The sequence below is a fragment of the Pinus tabuliformis genome, chromosome J (assembly GCF_031772625.1).
Source record: "Pinus tabuliformis cultivar Carrire ecotype Pingquan chromosome J, CPIR1, whole genome shotgun sequence".
Classification (NCBI taxonomy): Eukaryota; Viridiplantae; Streptophyta; class Pinopsida; order Pinales; family Pinaceae; genus Pinus; species Pinus tabuliformis.
In genome coordinates this window covers 665,759,494-665,782,700 of record NC_142295.1, presented here as the reverse complement: position 1 = coordinate 665,782,700, position 23,207 = coordinate 665,759,494, and the positions used below count along the sequence as shown (strand labels likewise).

The 23,207-nt window shown below is 33.9% G+C and overlaps 1 pseudogene; it reads left to right on the top strand.

The window, feature by feature from the left end:
* Positions 1-922: 922 nt before the first annotated feature.
* Positions 923-23,207, top strand: part of LOC149228640 (polyadenylate-binding protein RBP45A-like) — a 53,756-nt pseudogene continuing 31,471 nt past the window's right edge.

Here is a 23,207-nt window from a genome sequence, read left to right as displayed (position 1 = left end):
AAAGGTTTTTTTATGGGCAAAATTAGTAGAATAGAAACCTCAGCCTTATCTAGTAGTTAGCTTCGTTTTTCAATGGAGACACCCGCATGTGTGGGAGAGGAACAAGAAAAAAGTGAAGAGGACTTGAGAAAGTGGGTTGTAATCATTTAATCATGATGGAGGACAAGGAGTGTGAAGGGGTAAGTGAGGGCCAACTCAGTGAACAAAAATCACTCTGAGTTTATTTTGCATGTAAAGAAAAAAGAAAAAATAATTAAAAAAAAAGGTGGACCTGCCACCTCTTGGCATGAAAAGATTATTTTCTATAGGATTTGGGTTGTGTGCTACAGGAATAAAAAAAACTGCTACAGGAAGAACAGAGTCGCTACAGGAAGGAACATTACTACTACAAGAAGAACAAATTTTCAACAGTAAGTTAATAGAGTGCTATAGGAAGGAAAATTTTGTCGTAAATCCTTGGGAAGCAAGGAAATATTCAAAGGAAATGGCAAGGGTGAAAACAAATATGCCATAGGAAGGAACAAATTTTTTACATGAAAGAAAAAAAGTGGTATAGGAGTACCAGCAATGCTACTGGAGTACCAGCAGTGCTACAAGAGGTGCTACATAATCGGGTTGAGAGGTGAAAAAGGGGTCCAAAACACCGAGAACCTTCCTCCAAACCCCCTCAAGCATAATAAAGCCATCCCAAGAGGGGTGATTGGCATCTTCTCCTTCCAATTTTCATACACTTGTTAAGTACATTTTGCTTGCTACAAGAATCCTGTAGTAAACCCCTGTAGGCTTGAATTTCTTTAAATAAAAAGTTGTTTTCTTGCACGAGAAGGTCATAGTGGGAGCAAAGTTAATTTTCTTAAGGTTGGCAGAATAATTCCCTCTCTCTCTCTTTGAAGTGCTTACCATTCTCCAAAATTGCAACCAAATGGAATTATTTGAAAGGATAAGGGGATATGATGATAAGATTTCACTTGAGTTTGCAGTCAATTTACAAGATCCAAGTGGCCAAGAATTTGTATCAGCAGTAAGAGGTTTTGACTTCAATGAGAATGACATTAGTAATGAGGTAATGGATGCCAAAAAAATCTTTATTTTTGCAAGGAGAATAGCCAAAGGAATACCAAGAAAATAAACCAAAAGCAAGGTGTTTCCCTCACAAATACGAACCATTACAATTGAAGAATCCCTTGAGAGGAATAAGTAGCCTAAACCTGAATTAGAAGTTCCATGGGAAACTGAGATATGGGAATAAATGCAAATAGAAGAGTAGCAAGAAGAGCAGCAAGAGGAGCAACACCTGTACCAACAAAGAGAGAATGAAATAGGCCTGCATACATGAAGAACAACATGGAAAGGAGTTTTAGAAATTAAATAACGGAGCAATGAAATACATAAAATATTGCATAAACATAAATACAGAAACGCATAAAACAAGAGAGACACAAATATACGTGGTTCACCCAATTTGGACTACATCCATGGAGAAACAAACAGACCTTCCTTTTATATTATCAAGCAAAATGAAGAGATATAACTTACAACAGATCCAATGTAATTTCCTCATCGCTCTCACACAAACTCCTCTCTCTCTCTCCCAGAATAATAATCATACCCAACCACAACACAATTCCCTCACATAGACCGAGGGTTTCCTTCTACGGTAAAAAAACTATAAATTAACATAACTTCTACCGTAAGATAATCTTCCTACTGAACAACCCAGATTGACTACAAAATTACAATATTCTACAAGGAAAATTTTCATCTATTTTTAGCTTGAGGGGAGCTGCCCCTAAACCTCCGCTGGCCCCCAAACCCTCGCAGGGGGGACAAGTCCCCACCATGTGGAGGGGTGTACAATCTTCCAGGGGTTTACATCCGGTTGAAACAAAGACCTCTGAATCAGGAAGATAATGAGGCTCCACACCCAACAAGGAGGATGAATAGGTTTCTCAAAGGATGAGCAAAAGTTTCAGTAGGGGGGAATAATGGGACTCGGAATTAGACACAAATTAAGGTTTTTCTAACCTTAATTAGGCACATAAAGGCTATATTAAATCTCTCCTTCTACATTTAATCATGTTTTTTAGCTTTAATATGTTTTTAGGAAGGTTTATAGATAAATACATATTATGTACCTAATATTATTTATTTTTGCAGAATATTAAGAGAATATTGAGTAAATTTTGAATGAGATAATATAGGGACTTAATCCCTACTACAATATGGACCAATATTGGATAATAAAGGAACAAAATATCATGAAATTATTGACAAATTCTAGAGCTCCACTCATTGAGAAAATCTAAGAATGTGTTCCATGTATTTAATGCAAATTCCTAGTGTTGGGAACTAGATCCACTTTTTGAAGGGTTTTGGAGGGGAAATCAGCCTCCTTTCAAGGAGAATGCTTCCTCATCACTTTTTATAAGTACCAATTCGAATTTCTCTCTAGTTTCATGTATTTCTTAGTCTTCTTGTGAAGAAACCTTGTTATTTAGTAGCTCCACTTTCATTTTTAGCAGGGATGTACTTGGATTGATTCAAATAATGAAGTTTGTTGTCATTTTTAGCTTCTAAAGCTTGGTTTCATTCATAGGACTTTGATTTCCTTGGGCTTGGCCATCCCAAGAGCCTTAGATCCCTCTTGTACATTTTTTTTCTTTCCTTTGAATGTCTTCTTCACTTGCATCTCTTATTTTTGCATTTACTATTCATGCTTCTTTTATTAAATGATTGAAGTGAGTTGTTTTATAGGTTATTTATAGATTCACAAGCATGATTCATCCGTAGAACATATTTGAAAATTCATATTCATAATTGAGCTACTTGGATTGGTTTACTAGTTCACAAATCTAGAATTGCTAGAAGTCCCTCGTAGCAAAATAGTAGTAATTTTTTGTTATTTTTTTGAACATGTTAATGAGATTAATTTGAGTTGATTCCCCTTGTATTAGGTCATAAAAAAATTCAAGTTAATAAAAAAAATTACCCCATAGCATTTGTACTTGATTATGTTAGGCATTTGGTAGGTTAACTAGCTCACTAGTTCTTGAATTTCTGATTTTTAGAGTAGTAATATACTGTTATTCTTTATAACGTGTTAACAGGGATATTTTGGAGTGATTCCACATGGAATGGAGTATTAAGAAATCCTACTTTATAACAACATTTTTCCCATCACATTTTCACTTGATTTACTTTGGCATTTGACAAGTTATCTCACTCCTGTAGCACTCCTATAACACTGTAAACTTGGCCAGATTTTCTCTGAAAGCTTGGTTTTTGTCTCTTAGGCTTGAATAATGACACCTAGTCTCTAAATCCATAATTTAGGAAGACCAAAGACCTCTTCAAACTTTCCTTTTTACCCCTGCAACACACCTCAACAATCTGGGTTAATGGACAGGTTTATGAATTAGATATCACAATAATGATTTCCTTGATTGCCACATGAAGTATCCAATGAACTTTGTCAATGGATATAACCTTTCTGGAATGCAATGATTGATTACATTCTCTTTCCTTTATGAATTTTATATTAGTTTACTTTCTTTATTGTTAAGCTAGGTTTTCTATTTCAAGCACTATTATTTTCATTCCATAGACTAGGTTTCCTTTTCAATGCAACTTTTACATTCTGCAATTATGCTAGTTTTTTATTTTATGATATTCACTTCATTGCATCAGATCAAATAAAAAAGGACACATTGCATGCTGCACATATAGTTTCGACACCTCTTAATTTTGTACGAACCACGGGTTGATAATTTAATTTGGTAGCCTTGGGAGTTGCAGCATTCATGTTGCAATACTAAGGCTCATCAATACCATCATCCTTCTAAATTGTGGATCCCACATAAGGTGGAATGTAGACCACCTATGTGACATTTGATTCTTCTAAGTAGAGGTGAATATTTTCCACAAATATTATATGGCGGATCTTGATGATCCTTATTCTTTAAATGCTTCCTTCTAATGAAGATGAGGTGTGATAAACTTTTATCTTCCTATCTTGATAGTTGGCTTGCTTCAATCATTCAATTTGTTACTTTGGTTATCCTTCTATGCTTCCAGTGAAGATTCCATGAGCTACTTCCTTTCTATTATGTACTATTACTGCTTCAACCATATAAAGTTCTACTTCAGTTATCCTTCCGTGCCTCTATGATGATTTCCTCTCAATCTCTGTGATAATGCATCCTATCATACTTTTGATGCTTTCCATCATGATTGATATCTTATACAAACTGAAAATAATTAGTTATATGATTTTATATTAGTCATAATATAGGTCTTTCACTTCTTCCTTATTTGACTTCTTCTTTTCAAGTTCTTCTACTTCTTCGGTGACATGGGCTTCATTTCTTTCCTTTCTCTTCTTGTTTTACTTCTTGAGTTTAGGACAATTCCTTTTTAAATGCCCATTTTCATTACATTCATAGCATTGACTTTTAGACATGTCAAATTTCTTTTGAAATATTTTTCAAGACTTTCCTTTCTTCCTTGTCATAGTTGCATATACTTGAGTTTACTCACTTGATCCAACGTCACCCTTTGCCTTCAATATGGTTTCTTCAATTTTGAATAATGACCATATATCATTGAATGAGGTAGTTTCCTTCTTTCCATAAATATTTGATATAAAGTTGCCCCATTCATTAGGTAGTGCATTGAGAACAATGGTGGTCATTTCTCGATCATACATCACTTCTTCTAACTCTTGTAGTTGATCTCTTATTGATATACCCTCATAAGGTATGAGGCTACCCATTCTTATTTTGATACCTTCATCTTGTATAGCTCAGTTCTTAACGATATTATTTCTCCTACAGTACTTACATAGAACAATTCCACCATTTTTTCATAGGTCTCTTTCGATGTCTTCAAATTTGCTACATAAGCAATGAGATAATCCTGATTGACTCAATAAGGATTCTTTGAGCTCATATTTCTCCTTTCATGCACTTTCATAATGCTCGAGATTTTTCTTTAGGAGGTTTGATGATTGAGCTCGTGACATATTCACTAACTTCATTTTCTATGAGGATCAAATCTATTCTCTTCTTCCATGCAAGGTAATTTGATGTCCCAACAAGTTTATTATTATCCTTGCAAAAATAAGTCATGGTAGATTGAGACATAAAATATAGAATACTTACTTGTCAAGTGAAAATGCTCCTTTGATGATGATATCTTCAACTAGATGCCTTCTTGATGATGTTGACTTCTACTACTTTGTTGTTAATAATTTAATATGCCTCTTTGATGATGATGAAGTGCTTCTACGTGCTTCTTTGGGATGTAGAATGTAGAATGTGGATACTTCACAAGATGCTTAAAATGTGTTAAGTCTTCCTTTCCTTCTTTCCTTGAGAAGTAGGGTCTTTGAGGTCTTCCTCTTCTTTCAAGAGTTATTTCCTTCAAGATGATGTGTATACTAGTCCTTCTTGATGCTCTTGGCTCTCCTTGATGATTTGACTTGATGCTCCTCTTATGTGTGGCCCTTATGTATCCTTCTTCAATTGAGTGATCGTCAAGCTACCTCTTCTTCTTTTCACCTTAGCTCTGATACCATGTTGAAAAATCATGGGCAACTAGATTAGGGTGATTTCTCTTACTTTGATAAATGCTTGTGATTTTATTTTACTTAACTTGAAGTAATTAATGGTTAGATTATTATTTACTTTTATTATTATATTTTACCATCAAACATATACCAAACTATGAAGATCAAAATAACAATAGGACACAAAATATAGGTTGCTAGCTGGGGTGAAAACATCTCCTCTTGAGAGGAAAACCCACAAGAATTCTTCTATTCTTACAAAATCTTTAAATGATGAATTCCATGACCTAGGACCTTTGAAAATGACCCCTCCAAGACCAATTCAAACTTTGCCTTTATGAACTTGCTTCTCACAAATTCAACCCAAGTCAAACTTGCTTCACAATTGTTGCAACTTCTCCTTTGACCTCAGTTTCGTACCTGCAACTTATGACTACAATTTTCGTCCTAACTCTAAAAACCATAGCTCGCACATGTGGTTGGAATATGGTAGAATATGTCTCTTTTCTCCTTCACTTTGGGTCTTATTTTCTCTTTAGTAACTCAGCCTTCAAAATTGCTCCAGACGATCCCAAATTTTGACTTCTTAAGATGACTACAATCTTCTTCTAGCTGCAGCAGAATTTTCCCTAGTTCCTTCGCATGTGTGGGAGATTGTAGCCCAAAATAGTCCTTTCAAATTTGATATTTTCTTCTTCTTATTCTCCTCTTCTTCATTGGTTTTTCTTGTGCTTCAACAAGCTTGATGGATGACTCCTTTTATGAGGTCGAGTTCTTCCTTATATATAGGCTTCCTTGAGATGCTTGAACAACCCAAATGTGGTTGAATGTCAATGTTAGGCCGGCTTGTCTTCTAGCAAACTGACTTGGTCTTGGAGGAGGACATTTGACTCTTTTGACTCTAAATAAATTCTTTTTACATGGTACAACATGCGCAATAGGGTTTTTACATATTATAATGACTTTTTGACTTCTTTGACTCCTTAACAAAGACCTAGAAGCACTCAATGGGTGTTTGACCTATAAATAAAATCATCTTGAGCATGAAACTCAGGCTACGAAGTAATATTAATTATAAAATTTATTTTGTCCTTATAGCAAATACATAAAATCAAGATTACATAAGACATTATGAAGACCGAACCTAGTTACAGTTTTCAACAAATCGGAGGTCAGGACAAATTTCGAAAAGGATTTAATACTAATGACCTTAGACTTCCCACCTGAACCATTTATTAATGTATTTTTATTTTTTAAAGGCTTTCAATATATTATTTTGAGGAATTTTAAAACTACGATAATAAATAAAGAAAATTGAAGGGACCCTAATTTTTAAAATTTAAAATAAAGGGGGGTTGTTGTAGACCTAACAAGAAATGGCGACATAGTGGAAGATTATCTCTATCAGTGACAATTCAAAAGTCAAATAAAAATAAGGTTTCAGAATTTTTTTCTAAATTATGATTAAACTAGAAATGATTGATATTTTAAATATAAGGTAAACAATCAAATAGAAGTAATTATGACAAGAAATGAAAACCTTTTGCAATAAGAGCCAAAAAATGGGGTTCTTTTATTAACTTTAAAACTTCAAATTAAAATCAAATCTGAACTTTTCATATTAAGTTTTGGGTTTTAATACTACTAGAATAACTTGCTTCACTTTGTCACCATCTCTCTTAATCTTGGCATTGCTTCACTGCGAGCAGGTTTGTTCAGTACCTCGGCGAAGATTACCTTGACATCATAGGAGAGTTTATTCATTGCCTGAAAGTATGTTTAATACTCCAATGGTTTTTCCACTATTTCCCACATTTCATTTTTTGAAATGGTTTTCAACTCTTTGATCATTTAATATCCTTTGTGGTAACTTATAACATATTGCTTTTAGCAAATTTTGATATCAAAAGAGTGAAGTGATACAAGAGTTGTTTTGATTTAGAAAAATTTTGATGTATTAATAATCCTAACTCTATATTTATTATTCATTACTGATAAAATTAAGTTTATTTTAAATGTGAAAGTGATGGAACTCTCATAACATAAGGTAAACAATCAAGCACATTCCCACTAATGAAAGTTTTTATCAAAAGTAAAGTAATAAAAAGCATAATAGATTTCTCATAATTTCATAATACTTTATCCTTATCCTTTGAATTCATTTGAATAATAAATATTTAACCAACAAATATACATTTCTCAAAAAATGTATCCATTGTTAAAATTATACAACAACCAAAAAAAAAAAAATTATGTACAAATGTCTAAAAAAAACTTTAAAAAAGAAAAATTTTAAGGACACCCACGTCATTTAGTAAAGTGAGTTATTTACATATGGTCAAATGATTTTCTCATGAAAAGTATCTCTTCAAAATCTGCCCATTCATAGGCAACTTTTCAACCTCGCCTTCCAATATTTGCAGAATATATGTGGAAGGGCCAAGTTTTGAAGAGATTTGGAAAGGAACAAGCTAGAGATGTTGAAATTTTGAGTGTTTTCCTTTCTCTTCGTGGCTTTTGTCCCACTTAAGCACCAGATAACTAAAGAAAAATCCCTATCAGATGCTAAATGTTTATCAAACCACCTTTTATAATTTTTAGATATTCATGAAACTTAGCTTTAGTTTTTTGTCTTTCTTCCTCCAATTTTACCAATGTATATATTATCACATCCAAATCTCTAATTGAATTTTGAATCACTGATTGAGCTAATTACATAGATGGAAGAAAAATATTTGGAGGCAAGATAGCTTCCTTGGCATATACAAAGAAGGGGAATTACCCAATGCTCACTTTGGAGTAACTCTATCAACCCATAGAGCATTGGATAGTTAATTATGCCAGTTTCTTTGATCGTTTTGGATAGTTTTCTTTAATATTTGGATTAAAATTTTATTATTTGATTATAATAATAGATTATCCTAAGGGTAGTAATTGGTAGAAAACTTAATTTTAAATGCTTTTATCCAAACAAAATCCAGTCATCTTAAGATAGGACAATAAGAGGCGTTATTGAATTCAAAAGACATAGGAACACCAAACTTGGATATTTTATGACTTTCGAGAAAATATATCACTTCTTCATCATTAACCTTCTTAAATTAGATTGCTTCATTCCATCTGGTGAAATAGTCAATGGTAGTAGAATATACTTACTGTAATTTCGAAGAATTTGGATTAATCTCCCCAATAATGTCTAGACCCCATTGTTCAAAAGGTCCTTCAACTTCCACAGGCTGAAGAGGAAGGATTCGTTTTTTTCTTTTCCAAAAGTAGTTTGTCATGTTTTAGATTTTCTTGCATATGCATAAGAGTGTTGAAAAGAGTTGTTCAATAATAGATTTCTCGCATAATCTTTTGTGCACTGGTTTCACCACCAAAATTTCCACCAACAGGTCTATCATGTAATTCAATCAATACTTTTTCAGTATCAAATTTCTTTAAGCAACTTAGTAAAACATCATCATAATTATTCTTAAAAAGAACACCATCTATCATTTCATGTTTAGCACACTTTAATCGCAAAGCTCATTATTGTTTAGTTGCTAAATGATTAGGTGTAGTTCCATGAGTTAAGAAATAGCTAATATTGTAATACCAGGTGTAAATGGGTACAAGAACATAGAGTATTTGTTCTTGGATTTCCTAAAACTCATTGTACCAACCTTCTATGCAATGATAAATTTCTTCTCCATCTGAATGATAACCTTTTGAGTTGACTGACCATTTGCACAAACCTTGTCCTCTTATGACCTTTGATGGTTTAATTTCAAGATCATATTCTTGAAGCATAGTTATCGAATTTGTTCTCTTTTCTCCCAAGTCTTTATGTACCAATAAATTTTGCAAAACATGGTGAGGAATTATGACTTTGGTGTGTGATTTCAAAAGAAAAGGCCTAAAATGTTTGACATATTTATAAACTACATATGCTTGCTTATTGTAAAGTTTTGTAGATGTTCTATGCTAAGAGCAATTTCACTTTTCTCACAGCAATCATACAAGTAGATAAGCAAAATGCAGATAGAACATATAAGCAGATCTTACAGAAGACAAATCAGAAACAAGAAAAATGTATGTGTTTGTTTCGGCGGTCAACAGGATGCTTCAACCAGCAAAGTCTCTTTTGGTCAGCCAGCCCAGCATGTGTCACAACAACCCTCCAACCAGTAGATGAGTCAACCCAAGTCAGTTCTACAAAAGTCAACGCTGTCCTGAAAAGTCAACGCAGGGGCAGCAAGCTAAAAGTCAACGCAGCAGCAAAACGGTCAACCCTTTGACCTCGATTTTTGTGCCAGGTAGTATGGCCTTCAAAAATCGAACCTCCCACAAGTTTTCAGCTTGTTTGGACCAAGCGTTGACCAAAGTCAACGCTGGTCAAACTTATGCGAAACCCTAGCAGCAGAAACCCTAGCAGCAGAAAAATCCTCTTTGTCCTTCCCACGTGTGGCTGAAATTCGTCCTCCAGGTAGCTCGTACTTTTTAGGATGAGAGAGGAAGATGTGAGTTGTTTTTTGTGATCCAATTCTCTCCAACTTTTCCTGTATATATATATCCATCAATGAGGGTGTGTGACACATCTGTTGGGCATGTGAGCCTACATTACAAAACTGGCTGACCTTTGCACATATAATTTATTAAGAATAATAAATTCAAAATATAAGTTCTGCTCATCGGATTAAGACTATTTTTATATGGATTTTACACCTCTCAGAAAGAGGAATCCAACAAAAATATTAGCCTCTTAATATGAGCATCAGAACATGGAGTTTGGACCTAGTTGTCCAAATTTAACACTTATCTATATCGGGGTAATTTAATTCATCCCCTTGAAATCCATTACTCGTGAATGAAATAGGTATTTCAACATTAACAACATTATTTTGAGTAAGGACTGTTGCATATGGGATATCAGATGCAAAAGTACATAATAGAATTTGTTTATCAAAATTAGGACTAATTAATGTTGGAGCAGCAACAATTGCCTCTTTAATATTTCCAAAAGAATCTTTCTCTATTGTACACCATTTATAATTGTGATCCTTTTTAATCATATATTGCATAGGTCTGACAATCTCTACAAATCTAGGAATGAATCTCCTAACAAAATTAATTTTCCTAAGACAATACGACATAGATTTTTTATTGTGAGGAAGAGAAATTTGCAGAATAGATTTAACTCTATCTTGATCTATTACTATACTAGTTTTAGAAAATATAAATCCAAGCAATTTACCTTCGGTGACAAAAAAAAATATATATATATATATATATATATATTCTTTGGATTTAGAGATATACCATATCTGCGACATTTATCATTTTTTTTCTCAAATAATATGTTGTTCTCTATTCTTTGAATAAATAGTTATATCATCTAGGTACACAACCATGAAGTTATTAATGAGACAATTGAAAACAATATCCATTGCTCTCTAAAATGTTGCTCCTGCATTTATTAAATGAAAAGGCATTTTTTGATAAGCATGTGTGCCCCATTTTGCATGAAAGATTGTTTGATTTGATATTCTGGTGCAACCAAAAGCTAGTTATAACTAGAAAATCCATCTAATAATGAGAACATTTCAGAACCAGCAATGACATGTAATATTTGTTACATAGGGGGGACATGGTAATTATCCTTTTCTGATGATTTGTTAAGATTACGAAAATCAATGCAAATCCTTATATCCTCGTTCTTCTTATGAATTGGAACTACATTTGAAACCAATTGAGATTGTCTAAGTGGAAAAATGATTCTAGCTTTCCGAAGTTTATTTAATTCATATTTGATTTGAAATTTTAATCTAGGATGCATTTTCCTAAGTTTTTGTTGAAATGGTTTAGCATCTTGTTTTATTATAATAACATGTTGAATAATCTTGGTATCATATACCTTCAAATCATCACATATCCATGCAAAAACGTATTTGTATTCTTTAAACAACTTGATAAACTTTTTTCTTTCAAGAGGGATACAATTGGTTCCCAAATTAACATTATGTGGATTCTTATAAGCTCCTAAATTTACAACTTCATATTGCATCAAGGAATCATTAGTCTTACAATTAGTAATTCCTTTGAACTTATTTTTAAAATCATACAAATTTTCAAGACAGACTATTGTTTTTGGGATAAAGTTTTGTGATTGAAGTTCGTCTGAAATATATGAATTTAATTGAAAAATACATTGATCCTCGTCTATTATTGAGCCTTTAAAAGTATCTTCCATAGTTAATAAATGTTTTATTTGGTCATCACCATTAAAAACCCTCCAATTAGAGATGTACTCAGGAATAGATAACCTAAAAATGATTTCTATAGAGAAATTTTCAGGTGAAAAGTTATTAACAGGAAGAAGCCTAGAGGCAACATTAGCCAAAAGGTCAGCATCATTGTTTTGTGAACAAGGAATTGAATTTAACTTAAAACTATCAAAATTCTGGGATAAATTCCACACCTCTTGTATGTAATTTTTTAAATGATAGTGATAATGAATGCTTTTATTGTATTACTTAACAATTATCTTTGAATCACATAAGACCTTAATTTTCTTAACTTCCATTTCAATAGCTTTATGAATATCTTGAAGTAAGGCTTTGTACTCTGCAACATTATTGGTGCGTTGAAAGTCAATTCTACATGAAATAAGAAATGTATTACCTTGTGGATCCAATAAAACACAACTGATATAAGTGCCTTCTGTTGATTTGGAACCATCAAAGTACAAAGTCCAAAAATCAATATTTACATCATTATCCAAAATAGAAGAAGAAGAGTATGAAATTTTCTTTGATTCTAAGAAGGGAAATGTGAGGAAATTTAGACTTTCAACTTTTGATTCTAGAATAAAAGATTTTGTAGTTGCATAATTACCCAAAATGGTATCAAAAGAATAATTTCCTAATGAATCTTGAGAAAAAAATAACAAGTTCATTAGGTTTTTCAAGATTAGTTATAGTATGTTTCATGTGTTTCTCTCTTTCTACTTTGATCTTATTAGGTATATGATTTGATGGACACCAAATATGTGACCAATCAATAGAGAAATATCCTTTAAGTTTTTCATACCAATCTCTGTTAAGTAACAAACCATACAATTCTGGAATGTTTGTAACAATTATATCAATAATCTAAAAAAAAATAGGATTAGAAGCAAGTCTTATAAGTACATCTTTTATCTCCCTGAGAACTTTAACACTTGACCTATCTAGTTATACAATCTGAGTAGAAGACTGTATGGGAGCACAATTAATTTTTCAGCCACTGACAAAGGCATAATATTTGATGAGGCCCCTAAATAAACTAAGCAATTGTGTACAATTCAATTACAAATCTCAAAGGTCAAGAGAAAAGGAGGAGTTTTAGAAGATGATCTATCTCTGATGAGAACTGCATTTGTATTGGGTATCCTTTTTGAAGGGATTTTTGAGTATTATTTGAATTAAAAGTTTGAGTTTGAGATGGATCATTTCCTAAGGCTTTAAAAAACTTATTCTTTTGCTAAGTTAATTTTAATAACTCAAACAGGGAAATATTTACCCTGTTTTCGTCATGTCTTCCACCAAATCATACTCAATGTGTTCGATTTGAGGAGCGACACTAGATGTAGTAGTAGCTTTATCATAAGTTTGTGTCTTTTTAGAAGGGCAAGGAGAATCGGTAAAATCTAGGGAGGAAGATTGATTTTGAATTATGCTCCTAATCTAGACAACATTGACTTCTTCTTCATCTTCAACTAATTCACTATCAATTAATCCTCCTTGTGAGACATCCCATGACACATTAACATGCTAAATACAAATTCTTCTTTCTTTTCTTCTTGTGGTTTCTCTGTTTCTCCATTATCTACAAAAACTTTAAACATATTTTAAAAATTTGCACATGTTTTCTCAGAATGATTATCATTATGTGCTCCATCGAAATTATCTTGTGCATAATCATTAATATTAAACACCTCAACATTGGTTTGATTAGGGTTAGGAGGTTTATTTCTCCTAAATGGTCTTGATGGTTTCTTTGTTGAAGGAGTTTCTAAAAGGATGGCTTTGAAATCAGTTATCTCATTAGAAATTCTATTTATGATTTTCTGAACAGAATCAAATTCAACTTCTTCTTTTTCTTTCTTCTCCTAAACAACTTTACTAGTTGTTGGTTTTTTTAGAATATAAATTGTTTTGGTTCTTTCTTGACTTACTGCTTGTTTTGAAGCTATTTTAAGAATTTATTTTTCAACATTAAAAGATTCTTCCATATTTTGAGCTAAAGTTTTTTTTTTTCTCTTATAATGGCAATGCAATTGATGAGGGAAGAACTATAGTATAAACTTCAATCAAAACATCATCACATAATATTGAATTAGTTGGAATTTTATTCAGAATAAAAATAAATCTTTGATGGGCCTATTTCAGTAGATTTATCATCCATACATTATCTGTGGCCCTCCTTCTTGTGCCAAAATTGTTGATGGGGTGGGGGGGGAGGGGTTGTGGGGGTGGGGGTTGTGGGGGTGGGGAATTCCCAGCTACAACGACTGAGTATTGGCCCAATCAGGGTCCCAATTAGAACCCTATTCATTTGAGTTGGTTGTATACTCTCCAGAACAAAGGATCGGTTTCCTATTCTACTCTAAAACTAAATAAATGAATGCTAAAATTAAAACTAAACTAAGGAAAATATATGACGTAAGTTAATATTTACAATTAACTATAAAAAAAGATACAAATTGTTGTGTGTTGGATTGACTTGGTTGATCTAACAACAATGAGGGTGGGGGGATTGGGACTCATTCAAACATAATACTTAAAGAAAAATACTATGATTGTTTGAACTTAACTGGAATATGGGTCCAGTCAGCGACACAAAATAATTTTTAGGACTATTTTCAAGAGTTTATGAATGATTTCTTTGTATTTTTTTTTAGATTTATATTTTACTGCATGCAATTTACTAAAATTAAATAACATGAATAAAACGATATAGAAAAATGAGAGAAACTCATACAACTATATTTTGAATATCAAAAATTAATGTTGATTAACAAAGAAAAGATTATAAATATGAAAAAGTAATTTCAACAATAATCCATGCTAAGTTAATTCAAAAGAAATAACAAATAACACATTCTAATATTCTACATAATTTCGCAGGTAAATGAAAGAGAAAGAAGAATACCATAAGTTTCTGTTAAAAAATTAAATAGATGACGGGATACTAAGCTCATAACTCCAAAAACTGGTCAAAATATGAAATGGTCTTCAAAACTTAAATAACAAAATAGTTGATTACAAAATCAAAGTCTTAGCTTTCAACAATCTCCAACACATACTCCAGTTTAATGGGTTGTTTAAGTAAGAAAGTAAAAGAGATAAGATTTGATCTCAACTAAAGATAGAAAATCTTCAGATATTTTCTCAACTAAATATAGTAAAATAAAAATATTATCTAATCAAAATATCTTCTTCCTTGTAACTGGGTAGGTAATTTCAAACTTCCTCTTGGATCTGAGAAGCTAAGGTTGACTCATCTAGCATCTTCCTAGGAGCATTCTTTAGGATATATGTAGTCCATTCCAGATATTTCTCACAAATATGTTGAAGATAGATGGGCACAAAATTATCAATATTGAATTGATAAGTAGATAAAAAAATTTCAATATACCTCTTTTTGCAATTATATCTTGTTGAAAATTTATAGATTAATTTCATTCGTTCAAGAGGAAGTTGCAGGAAACTTTGAAATTTCTGTTCATTCCATGTACCAACCTCTCTTATCTTTTTTTCATCTGATGCCCTTTGATCTTCAACCTCTTGTTTATTAAGTGTTAATGGAACTGCTTCCCCAAGAGGTTTTGGATGAGGCATATTGAATTCATATGCTTTATCCAATCTTGAATCCCAAACAGAGTCACAAATCTTAATTGCATCTTCAATCCATTCCTTAATTTATTTACAATTGGAATCCCTTTAGTTTAATGAAGCAATCACAAGATTTTTATCTTTCTTTGAGAATTTCATAATATTTTAAGGACTAAATTTCTTTTCCCAGTCAGAAATATACCCAAATTGATTATTTATCATTTTATCTTCCTCCATTGTTGATTCAATTATGTTTGTAAGGGATAATAGCTCCATGAAAAATCTGTAAATTTTTTCCATCTACTTATAAAGCTTCACTTGAACCTTCTTTAACCTCTAATTTATATGCAAAGCTTGTTCGTTCAAGAAAATAACACTTAAACAAATTCTTGGGTTTGTTTTAATTGTTGCTCTAAGGATTCAAACCTAATATTGAAAGCTGAAATTTGATTTTCTTGAGCTATTTTCAAATCTTCAATTTCTTAAGCATGTTGATTGGTTAAATCATTCAACTTTGTCTGCCACGATTGTTCTAATTCTGATTTATCGGAATTTTTCTTTTGCTCTATGTGTTGAAGAGTAATAGAAAAACTTTGTCGGAATATTGTGGAATGTCTCCACCATTATTCTTCATTAAAATATTTGTTTCTTTCTAGATTTGTTTCAAGTTCTTTAATTTTTCCCAAATGTTTAGCATACTGATCAGAAAGATTGTCAACTTAATGTCGAATGTAATTCATGAAGGCTCTTAGTACTCAATTTGACTCTTTGGATTTTTCATGATGGTCTCTTGAAGCTTGCCAACTCAATTTTGTAATCTCGGTAGTATCGTCATGTTTCATTTTCTTTGTTCTCTCCACCACTGATTTGGTTTGTGATTTGAAATAATACTCACTCAGGGAAGGGAATATTTCATTTGGTTGGTTCCACCTAAGATAATGGTCTAGATATGGAAGAATGAATTGGGATATTTGTATAAATAGGAGATAGTGTGATTCTTGGAGACGAATTTTTTGAACGTTGCATTAAGGATATATGTGCCTCTAAAGCTTTTTGAACTATCTTCTTATCTTTTTCCTAAACTTTTGGGGTGGTTTCCAGTGTACTTCTCTGGATTTCTTTGTCAACATCTGGAACAATTGACTGAATCGTTTCTTGAACTTCACTTGACTTTTGAATTATCTTTGTTCCTAAAATATCCATGCCTATAGAAGTTTCTTGTTGATCTAGTTGGTCGGGTGACTCAACATCAATCACCTTTTTCTCTGTCATATGATTGTCTTTTTCTTGATTGATTCTTTTTTTGGAATCTGAGATTTTCCAGCTTGCTTTTGTGCACTTCTCTCTTTTCCTTTTTTTGTTAACTCCAGATGAAACATAATAAGATGATAATGAAGAAACAAAATGTAACTGGGGCTTTTGATACCTGAACATTCTCTATGTAAATGTAGAAGAAGTTTATTTACGAATAAAAGTAAATCAGAATATTAAATTTTCAGATAATTTTAATTTCTCTATAAGAACAGACATATTGAGACTTCTTTATTTATAATAAAAACCATATGTAACTTCTATGAACTTCTGGACCTTCACCTTCTCTTTAGCATCCATGAATGTTTCTCTCTCGACCACTTGTTCAAAGTTGTCAGCGTGAATGAAAACATAATCATATAAAGGTTGTTGATGCTGAAAAACTTTTGACAAAGCAATTGATTTATAATGATTGATGATAATATTCTTAGGGTCATATCTAAAGTGGGGCAAGGAATGCAGCCAATTTTTTTCCATTTGCTCAGCTTCAACAATGGCATATCCTCTATCCCTCAGTACGATTTGACCAACTTTAATAGGAAAGTTGGGCCATACTTTCTTTTGCATTTTATGCAACATCCTGGCCTCAAGATGGTGTTGTTTGATTGGTTATTTCTCTAACAGTAAGCCTATCCAAAATATATCTTGGTAGCACATGAGGTCCAACCTCACTTCTAAAAAGCCTAATAAAAAAAAAATTATGTTCAACAAACAAATCTTCCATTTCAAATAGAAATTCTTGAAAATATTTACTAATCCTAGGGGGAGTTATTACAAATAAAACTTCATGAAAATGAATCATGATATTGTTGAAAATATGATTGAAGTGTTGTTTAAAATGATTCTCCCATAAAAAAATCATTATAATCTTGTATGGTATGTTGATGATTAAAATAATAATTAATTCCATTAAAGGAAATGGAATTGAAACCATGAAAATGTCCATAAGATAGGCAAACATACAAAAACACTATTCAAATTCGAGAAGAGAAGCTATGGCAGTTTTAATTGCTTATGATATATTTTGAGACAAAATATCTACCCAGTTGATTTTTTTTTATTTTTTATGAATGTCATGAATAAGAGGAACCCATTCAAGCTTGCAATGCTCTGAATTAGTGTCTCCATATAGTCGGGAAAGCATCTTGACTATATACTTAAAAGGGGGTTTGAAGTTTTCTATTGGGTAATCCTTCCCTATTTTCAATTTACAATTTTCATAATCATGTAGCCATCCTTTAATAACTAAGTTATAATCCTTGTTTTACTTCTTCAAAACAGTATCACTAGATTCATCTAAAATCTCTTTGTTCAAAAGAATTTATGGAGGATTTAACTTATAAATATCATTTAGGACTTCAAGCTTCCAAGAGGCAATCACATTCTGATAACGATAAAAAATACAACAGGTCGAAATGTGAGCATGCATTAAAATCCATCTTATTATGTCATAATAGGGAAAGATGTTTGGTCTAGCTACAGTTATATGTAATTCAATTCTCCTAATATCTTGAAATTCAAAACAATAATAATCATCTAAAATTTCCGATTCTACCCACTTCTTTTCGTCAAAGAAATTAAAAATGTATGCCCATGAGCACTACCGGCATATTGAGTTCTAAAGGTAGTATCCAAAATGAGTGATGGATTGAAATTGTTATCTTCAATCCTTGGGACCTCCACGACTTCCATTTTCATTTTAATATCCTAATTTGTTTGTCTAGAAGCTTGTATTTTTCCCTTTTTACCCATTTTCAAACAACCTGTAATAAAAATAAATAAATAAAGCGAGAAAAGAAATTTATTAAAGCAATTGAGCAATTTTAATCTGAAATTTCAAAATAAGCTTAATATCAACCAATAGAAAGTAGACTCTTAATGGAGTTTCTCTATTGTTTTCGTAGAAAATGAATTTTAATCATACAAGACTTGAAAAAATTTAATGTAGAAAACTCAAGTTTTAGGCATTTAACAGCTTCTCAAGAGAAATAATGGTGAATTATTCACAAATCATGTAGAATCAATAACATTTGAAAAATGTGTATTGGTTCATTAAATCTCATTAGGTTTGAAATCAAAGCCAATTGTTTAAACCACTCACAAAACGAGGTTGTACTCGGTCGGAGGTTGGAGGTTGGAACCTTATTTAACTTATTTAAACAATGAACTATTGATCTCCTGACCTCTTGTTATAGGTCATTTTGTCGCATTCAAAAAAATGGCCCTAAACCCAGATCTATCATCATCCATTTACACCTTGAAATCATCCCTATAAAGCCAAAAGCATTGTCTCTCTACAAGTTATAAGAATCCTAGATTACATTGGATGAAAACCCTAATTTAAGACCTCATCGCACTTACTCTCTTGACAAACTACGATGGCACAGGCTACACACATGGAAATTGTGCTTCTCATCGCAATGCTCTTACAAAAAGTGCGATGACACATGGAAATGAGTAAAATAGAAAATAATTTCGAATTTTCTCTCTCTAGAAGTGTTAACGGGAAAAGTGTCTACTCAGAACGCCCCTATCCCACTAAGGTGTGACAGTACCTTAGAAACAAACAGAGAAAACTAATTTTGTATTCTTCTTTATGGAATATAAACGAAGAGGAATAGGATGAACCAACCTGTGTCTTGCGTTAGTCCTTTGATCCAATCTCTCTCCTCTTTGACAGCTTCCAGCTATCTGCTCCCTTACTTGCCCAGCTTCACCAAGTTCCTGCAAGATCACAGAAGAGGAAAACTACACAAAGACATGGATTTATATTCATAAATAGCTTAGGATCAGATTTAAGCTAAACATGCAAATATAACAAAACATCATTGAAACACAAGCATGTAGGAGAAACTCAAATAGTTTTATTGATATAACAAGAAGATCCAGGAGGAGTTACAACCGATGATTCCTGATCCAGCATCAACCTCCTAGCAAAGGAATCCCCTCTTCACCTCCAACAAAGCATAAATCACCCAATACTCTGATCTCTATCTCAAAACCAACAGCGATTCTCTGCAATGTACAAAATTCCAGCCTCTGGATCTCTGGGATGAGGGATCCATATATAGATGTATGCAAAGAGGATGAGTCAGCTTATGATTTGACTAGTGGCTTCTCTCTGTCAGTTCTTGCTTCCACTTGGAGACTGAGAGCCTCTTCTCATCCTTGGTCGAACTCAGTGAGGCAAGTGTCATTGGGGAAGATTCTGGAAGCTTCCATTGTCTGTCCACCTCGCGGAATGACACTGCCATTTGTCATTTCCCACTCAGCGCACCCTGGTAGTGCATTTAGGTGCGTTGCAACGCACCTAGCTAGTGTACTGGGGTGCTATGCAACGCAGCTAGCTAGTGGAGCAGCTGAAATGATCCTGATTTGACTGTTTCTGAGCAGTTTCTGGTGGAGAACTTCTGTGAGAAGCTGTAATTTGTTGACCTTGTTCCTCTAGGGGTCGGAACAACACTTTTAGGGACTTAGGATCCCTTGGTTTATGGACATTTCATGCTTAGAGCTGTAAGGCACAAAAATGTCTATAAATGTTTCCCCCTAAAGTATGAGGTCGTTTATCGGGTGAAATGATTTATTAGGAGGATCCGAAGTTCTTTCAATGCTGGGAGGAGACCTGTAATAAGATACAATACAATACATTATCTTCATATTGTTTTCATGATCTAGCTGAGGCGGGCATTCCCATGCTCAGCTTTATAAATTCATTTTCATGTACATATGACAGACAATCGTCTGATGGTACACTGATGATTCTGATAGAGCCATCATCCCTTTTGGTAGGATGATTATCTGTGCTGCAATGTTGTACATTTCAATGTCTTTATTTTCCTGAATATATATCGCAGCCCGGATGGATGAAACTAGATCCGGGGTCTTCAATCTCGTCCGATCTTCACTCGAAGTACAAGTCGATCCATGTGAGAAATGTTTTGAAGTCGAACATGGAAAGACATCGCTTGATTACCAGTCAATGATGTAAACTGTTAACAAGCGCGAGAGGAATCACCGATAATGATGATGACCCTCAAGGTACTGCAGTACAGTTCACGTGGTGTGAATAAAGGACTTGGCGTCGAACACCACGCAAAATCTTTCGGTCGAAGGTCATTGATGTATACCTATCGCCGGAAGTGAGAAACTTGCCATTGAGGTATGCAAGCTTCAAAGTATTGAAGGGGGTGTTCCTAGATCAACTTCTTGGATAATGAGCTGGAGTCGACAAGAAGCGATCCGTCAAAAGAGGGCCTTAATGAATCCCACATCAATGACACGGAACGGAGCAAATGATTTTGATGGAGGTGAAAATGATCTGATGATATATGGTTCAGGATGGCGGTCATGAAAGAATGAAGTGTAATGTATGGTAGTGGATGGGACACGGATGACTTCTCTGGATGACTTCTCTTGAACATGTAGGCGACACTTATGTGATGGATTGGTAGCATTTACCCCAAATGTGGATGGTATGGCGTGACCATGGTGATGTGACCGATGAATGAAACAACCCAACCCGACGCAGGCACGGAGTGGAAGTGTCATGTTCAAGAGCGACTTGCTACCAATAAAGATTCTTTGAGTTTCTTCCCAATTTTTCCCCAGTCATTGCTGACCAGTACCTCTTTATTTTTGTCAAGCTTGAGGAGGATAACATATGCTGGTTCTATAATTTTCCCTTCGGGCAAACCCATCGCTATGTTTTAACGAGCCTAGCGATAGTGAAACTCGTTCTCGTCTAAAGACAAGTTTGTCACTATTAATCTTTTTAACGAGTTTAACGACAAAGATAACTCTATCCTTTTCATTTTTAGAGAGTCTGAAAAGGTACGTAAAGGTAACTCCAAAATTCCTTTTTCGTCATCTAATCCCTTAAGTCCGAAAAAGTATAAAACAATACAGAAGGGATGAATTTTCGATAGTTTTAACGAGCCGAACAAAACAAGTGCTCGATCTTTTTGTGCAATAATCCCTCAGGTCCAAAAAGATTAAAATATAGAAGAGGGATAGCACTTCCGGTCGCTTTAACGAGCTGGAAGGCCAAAACTCGGCAATCTTTTCATATTTTACGAGTCAGTTGAAAAGAGCTTAAAGAAGACTCGTCTTTTGAGGAACGAGTGATAAAATGGGTAGCAGCTGATTCCAGGTAAGGTTTGGAATTTTCCAATCACGGCAGTGTCACAAGGATGGCTAGTGAAATCACTCTTCGCAGCTGTTCCTCAAAATGGGTAAACAATCAAATGGATGTGAATGATCGGCCAATGAAAAGTGGAGGTGACGGTGCAAACACGACCAAGGCTTTAATGGCTGAAATGCTTCATTCACGGTGGTTATTTACCGGGGAATAGTTCATTTTTTAACGAGCTTAAACGCAGGTGGAAACATTCGCTCATGTCTTATGTTTATTTTTTAACGAGCTTGAACTATGTGCTAAAACTGCTCGATTAATCCAGTCATATGATAAGAATGTCTCATATAAAACGGCAACTTTTAGATTTTTGCCCCACATCCTTTCTTTATGCAAGTTAGGTGACGACCAATCCTACGAGTTTAAAGGGTTAGAGGTCCTAAAAATTTAAAAAATAAATAGCCGCCCCTTGCTTGCACTCCAAAAGGTTTGCATGCCCCCAGGTATAAAGTATGGTTTCAAGGTTACCCCTTCTTTAGTCCAATAAAACATTTGTTTTACCGGGAGAGGCCTACCTCTTACAGGTCACCCAAAGATTGTTCTATTAGCAGTGCCAACAAAACACTTCTTCGGCGATGTCTACCAAGATAAACAAAGGTGAGTGGCGGTGCTCGCCACTTACATAACTTTGACAAGAGAATCTTGTTCTAGAATAACCCCTCTTCCAATCACGGACGGGGTACAGACTAGTCATATTCTCCCGCGGAAACCTACCCTATACCCGAAGTTTTCCTGTCGAAGCAGACCAGGACGCATGCCCCCTGGGTTTCAGTCATATCCCTCCGAATTACTCGCGCTCATCGGGAGGACGGACTGGAGATTGAGACATTTCTTGCGTGAAGAGACCATTTAGGGATGGTATATGACTATTTGCTATGCGTGATCCGGGAAATGAAAGCTGGTCCACGAGCTTGACCACTCTTCCTTCGTGCAGAAAACACATTACTCTAAAGAGTGAGGAGACGATGGCTCCCATGCAATAAATATAGTCTCGTCCAAGGAGTAGGTTATAATCCAAGGGTCCTTGAACTACCATTACATTCATTTGAACTGTCTTCCCTCTCAATGTTATGGGCACATTGGGAAGGATCCCTAAAGGTTGACTGGTTCCTTTATCAAAGCCTGTCAGATTTCTCATCTCAGGCAACAGAGATGGCGAACCAAGCGCTTTCCAAGCAATAGAGGAAAGGATACTCACAGAAGCCCCCTCATCTATGATGGTACCAGCCATGACCATTCTATATATTTGAACGATAATTCGGAATGGTATGCTTGCTGGTAA